The 6,257-nt window shown below is 43.9% G+C and overlaps 1 protein-coding gene across 2 annotated transcripts in view; it reads left to right on the forward strand.

Moving 5' to 3' along the window:
• The window catches only part of LOC111969520 (thrombospondin type-1 domain-containing protein 4), a 147,820-nt gene that overhangs the window by 120,861 nt on the left and 20,702 nt on the right, over window positions 1–6,257 (forward strand). The gene's annotated exons all lie outside the window — the stretch shown is intronic.

Raw genomic sequence — 6,257 nt, forward strand, 5'->3', positions numbered from 1 at the left:
TAAACCTAACACTTTCCACTCTTCACCACATTATATCACATTTAGTCAATGCATTGATGATCAATGGGAGACTAAGTTGGATACACTTCTGGATTTAAGCTCGGAACAGTTAGTGATTCCCGGCTTAAGTGATTGTCATCCTCAGCCTCCGCCCTTTCAGGTCCTGTTTATGGCCGTGGTATACCACCTGTTTCGTTTCTAGAGTCTGACTGCGCCTTTAAGTGTGCACCCGGCTGGGACTCTGTGGGTCCAGACTCTCCTGCTACCAACTTCTCAGAGGTTGTAGCATACTAGAGCTCATAAAGGATGTGTCTGGAGACCAGGGGAGTTCTTGACCCTTGAAGTAGTGCACGGTCTCAAATCCTTCACGCGGTGAACAGAACAGTCGTCTGCCTATTCCAATAGGAACCAAACTATAGATGCATTTCCAACACCGGCCCTGTTGAGTTCCGCGTCCATCACCTCCTACTTTATACATTTTAAGGAAGACTCAGGTCTCCTCTGAATACCAATACATACATTTTAAGCTCTGTGTCTCTGAACTCTTTGAGATGTTTTCCTGTTTGTGCTTCTGTTGCTGGTTTTGCTAGTATAAAGTGAGATTTACTCTATACAGTACACCTTACACAAATTTATGTGGCATCTTGTTAAACAGATCGCATCGACGATTCAATATTATAGAACTCAACTAGATTATATACATGGTTCATACATTACCTACCCCAAGGCTCGAACCAATTTGGACTCATCCATTTAGACTGAACTGACCTTATGTCCTGACAGCTGTTAGATGGTCTAAGGCTGTGCCGACTCTTCTCTAAAAAAGACGCTCTAGGCTGCCTGTCCACGCTGTCTTCCTACTGTGTGAAACACATTACGCCCCTGGGTCCTCCTGACGCCTCTCCCCACAGCCCCCGGACCTCACATGCTCATTTCCTGCCCCTTGGTATTCAGCTGAATATATCCTTCTTTGTACTATGGAGCTGTCAGCTCCACTGCAGCTTGAACAAGCCATACATGAGTGCAAGATAGACCTGAACTATAGTACACACCTCTGGGGACAGGTAGTGGAGCGGAACAGAATACTGCCACAGGAGTGTTAGCACTCTCTGACTGCTGGTTGCTTCCTCTGCCAGGTTTGAAAACGACTGCTAAACTGTCCACTCTTTCGACTGGAACACGTATCTCTAACAGTACATGTACTCGCAGGTTATATACTAATACTCTCTCATCAGTCTTTGTTATGAGTCAATAGAAAAAAATCGAACACTCTTTTTAGTTTTCTGGGAGACTGACCAAGGATGGTGAACTCCTCTAGTGATTGGTTTTGGTATCCTGTGTTGATTAGTTTTCACTAATACCATAGTCTACAGTATATTGTATTGAGTATTTTTGGTAGTATGTGTATGGTCATAGTGCAGCCGTACCTGAGAAGTGAAGGATATTTATGTGGGACCCTTATATGGGTCTATACAGTGTACATCTACCAATCAGCAGCAGCACACACACTGACTGACTGCTGTTGACAGTGATTGGATTGGCTGTTGTCTGGTGGTTGTCAATGTCAATTGAGGAGCTAGTTGAATAGGTTTGAAGCTTCAATAGTTTGTTCTGGTTTCACTAAGTGCCATTCAATGAGTGGTCAAGGTTCCCTGAATGGGAGAATTTATGGTCAAATTGAGAGGGTGAGAGCATTCATTGTGTGAGCGTGTGTTGTGCTGCATGTGTGTGGAAAAAGGGGGCTAAGGCATTGGTACTTACTTGTCGTGTCTAAGTGATGTGTCATCATATGCGCAGGTGGGCTGCCCCCAGAGGTCAACCTGGTCATAAATGATCACCTTATCTGTGTCTCCTAACGACTTCATTACCCATCAGGCTATAGCAGGTGTGTAAGCCAGGAAAAAACCACCAGCATACACAAACAGGATCAGTTTTCCCACAGAGCTTATTCCTGTCTGTCCTCTCAGCTACATGCCACATGGCAACCTCTATTCCCACTACAGTAACCTTCAGAAAGTATTCAGACCCCTTCCCTTTCCCACATGTTGTTACGTTACAGCCGTATTCTAAAATTGAATAATATAGTTTATATTTTCATCAATCTACACACAATACCCCCATAATGACAAAGCAAAAACAGCTTTTTAGATTATTTTTGCGAAATGTATAAAAAATAACAAAATTAAAATATCACATTTACATAAGTATGCAAACACCTTTACTCAGTACTTTGTTGAAGCACCTTTGGCGAGCGATTACAGCCTCGAGTCTTCTTGGGTATGATGCTACAAGCTTGCACACATATATTTGGGATTCTCCCATTCTTCTCTGCAGATCCTCTCCAAGCTCTATCAGCTTGATGGGGAGCGTTGCTCCAACAGCTATTTTCAGAAATGTTCGATCGAGTTCAAGTCCGGGCTCTAAATGTCAAAAAACGTGTTTTTCGCTTTGTTTTTCATTATGGGTAGTTGGTGTGTAGTATGATAGAAGATGTTAGAATAAGGCTGTAGCATAAATGTGGAAAAAGTCAAGGGGTTTGAAAACTTTCAGAATGCACTGTATATGCCTATGGTCTCTGGTGAAAAGTAGTGCACTACTATAAAGGAATAGGGTGCCATTTGGGGCACATTCGCTCGAATCAGTCAGTCAGTCAGTTCACAGTCCCATGCCCCACAATGAACCTCCAGTGATAATGTAGCATACGTGGATCTCCGTACACGCTTCCTCCCCCACGGATGACCCTGTTATGCACAGACAGCTGGCTTTATTGAGCCAAACAGGCCAAATAATAAATAGTGGATTGCAGCTATGTTCCCCGATCCCTAACCTCACCTCCACCACACCCCTCATTATCCTCACACTCTCACCTCTTCTATTCATTAACACCCACTCTCTGCTTCCTTAGTCAAAGACATTGCTTGAAGGAAACAATCAAGGGACCTACATGCCTGGCCTTGCTGCAGCTAATATGTATCCCAGATGCACAAAATCTGTTTTTTTTTCTCTTTCTGCTCATAGCTGCTGATCTTCAAACTGTGCTCTTCCTGCCACAGTCCACTCCAATAGGTCTTTCAATGTACAAGCAGTTCATGTTTGGGTTTCGGTTGAAATGTATAGTATATGGAGAAAGAATTTTTAAATATAAAACAGATTGGCATGAAATCCAGAGTAGTGTTTGGTTAGAAAATGGTTTTGAATTAATGTCAGCTCAAATTGACAGGATGTGAAAAGACATTGATGGAATATGACAGAAATGGGAACAACAACTGAAATAACCCAATCCATATAAGTATGAATCCCTTTGTAATGCATCATACATACATACGGTTAATGGTAAGCACCACCTGATGCTGTAGGCTAGAGTGCATGTCTCTGGTGGATGTGTGGGGTAGGAACTTCAGGAAATCAGACATTGGGAGCCAAGGCTGCTGACCTGACCCATATGTTGGAGAGAGAAACACAACACTCAACCAGAAACACCACAGACAATGCTTTTCAACTTTTCAGTTCTGGTTGATCCAGCAGAGGTAGCCAGCAGCGGGCCTCCAGGGTGTAAGCGCTAACTGTTTAACTATCAGCATCCAATTAACGATACAGTATACAGAAGCAATTAGCTCATTCTGATGTGTCGGGAAATTAATAGGAGTATGGTAGGTCGTTGAAAGTCTCTTCTTCCCTCATGACATTACTAGTTCCCCTGTAAACAGGTTGTATCAGCCTGTCGTGTATTGCTGCTGCACCGCAGTCCTGGACTGTCCAGTCACAGATCATGCCTACTAGCGGTAGATTAGAGAGTAGAGTGTGAGGAGAACGGGGAAGAAAGACAAGAGAAGTGGCGACAGCGAGAAGCCATAGCGAAGTCCAGGTGTTGAAGGACGACCACACTATCAAACTTTCTGAGACTTTTTGTCTGACATGCGATGCCATTATGCTTGTCGGCTGTGAAAGATTGAAACACAAATCCGGAGAGTAATGGAATTGGATGCATTCAGTGACGTGTGCTGATATGACTTGTTATCCTGTACGTGTTCTCAGTACTCTCATTCAATAGTCAATCAGTGATCACTGCTGGCCTTTGCTAACAGGGACAGGCCATTTTTGGTGAACTAAAAAAAAAAGGCATGATTTGTCTCTCTTAATGGTGTGTCAGCCACTGCGCCAAAGAAGATGCCTATGTCCCCTAACAGCCTGCTGCGGACATCTCTTCCTTCTCTCTCTCTTCGTCTCTCGGCCCTCTCGTAGTAATCGGCTCTCTCTCCTCTCCCAATCGCCCGTGCTTCTCTCGCTCTCCTGCTCACTCTCTCGCTCTCCGCTCCGCTCTCGCTCTCGTCCGCTCTCCTTCTTCGTCTCTCTCTCTCCTCTCTCGCTCTGTCGCGCCGCCTCCTCTCTCTCTCTCTCATGCTCTCTCCTCTCCTCTCTCTCTCTCTCTCTCTCCTCTCTCTCTCTCTCCTCTCTCTTCTCTCTTCTCTCCTCTCTCTCTCTCGTCATTCATTCAAATTCAATTCAATGGGCTTTATTGGCATGGGAAACATGTTTAAAATTGCCAAAGCAAGTTGAGGTGATATTATACCAAAAGTGAAATAGAACAATACAAATTAACAGTAAAAGCATTACACATACAAGAAGTTCAAAACAATATAAGCACATTAACAAATGTTATATTATGTATATACAGTGTGTAACAATGTACAGTAAATGGTTACAAGCACACCAAGTTAAACATAAATACAGCATAAATATGGGTTGTATTTACAATGGTGTTTGTTCTTCACTGGTGCCCTTTTCTTGTGGCCAGCAGGTCACAAAAATCTTGCTGCCTGTGATGGGCACACTGTTGGATATTCTCCCAGTAGGATATGGGAAGTTTATATCAAAATTGGATTTTTTCAAAAATTCTTTGTGGATCGTGTAATCTGAGGGGACATATGCTCTCTCTAATATGGTCATACCATTGGGCCCAGGAGGTTAGGAAGTGCCAGCTCAGTTTTCTCACCTCATTTTGTGGGCAGTGTGCACATAGCCTGTCTTCCCTCTGAAGAGCTACGTCTGCCTACGGCGGCCCTGTTCTCCAATAGCAAGGCTATGCCTTCCTACTGGGAGTCTGGTACAATAGGTCAAGCAGCTTTCACCTTAGTTTATGGGTAGTCACAGAATGAGTCAGGTAATTCTGCCACTGTGACGTCTCTGTTTAGGGCCAAATAGCAATTCTACGTTTGCGTCCTGTTTTTTTGTTAATTCTTTCCAAATGTGTCAAGTTAATTATCTTTTTGTTTTCTCATGATTTGGGTTGGGTTCAATTGTTGCTTGTTGTCACTGGGCTCTGTGGGGTGTGTTGTTGTTTAGTGACTAGAGCCTAGGACCAGGCTTGCTTAGGGGACTCATTCTCCAGGTTTCTCTCTGGTAGGTGATGGGCTTTGTTATGAAAGGTTGGGAAATCGCTTCCTTTACGAGTGGTTGAGATAATTTAACGGCTCTTTTCCTGATTTTGATAATTAGTGGGTATATGCCTAATGCTGCTCTGCATGCATTATTGGTGTTCTACCGTTGTACACGGAGGAATTTTTTGCAGAATTCCCTGTCATAGACAAGAAGTCTCAATTGAGTGTTTGATCCCATTTGTGAATTTTCTTGGTTGGGTGAGGTCGGACCCCAGAACTCACATACCATAAAGGGCAATGGGCTCTATGACTGATCCATATTTTTAGCCAGATCCTAATTGGTATCGTCTCTCTCTCCTCTCTCTCTCTCTGTTCTCTCTTCCTCTCTCTTTTTCTCTCTCCCTCCTCTCCTTCCCTCTTTCTCTTCTCTCTTCTTCTCTCCTCTCCTCTCTCTCTCCCCTCATGCCAGCGAATATACAGAATTGTAGTGGATACAGTGTTGCCTGCATGTGGCCCCTGGTGGGGGTATTGGGTTCCCCTCTACCCGCGCCTTCACCACATCTGATCCTATTGCATTAAGTGAACGTCACTGGCTGCAAAAATGACTCTGATTGGTCTACAATCATATACTCCACAACTCGGTCGTGAGTGGCCAGCCCACTAATGGTCATATACTTTTTGTGATAACCCCACTGTCATAGTCCTGATGAAGAAGCGCAGCCTCTCTCAACTACAGTGTGTCTTGATGAAGTAGTGTTTAATGTTGTGGAAACATATGGTGCAGAAATAGGAAACCATAGGAATTGAGTTTCAGTCTTTTTGGCTCGGGCTTTCTTTACTCCCAGCCTTCCCTTGTCGACGTGGGTGGCCGGCAATTAA

The sequence above is a fragment of the Salvelinus sp. IW2-2015 genome, linkage group LG10 (genome assembly GCF_002910315.2).
Source record: "Salvelinus sp. IW2-2015 linkage group LG10, ASM291031v2, whole genome shotgun sequence".
In the NCBI taxonomy this organism is placed as follows: domain Eukaryota; kingdom Metazoa; phylum Chordata; class Actinopteri; order Salmoniformes; family Salmonidae; genus Salvelinus; species Salvelinus sp. IW2-2015.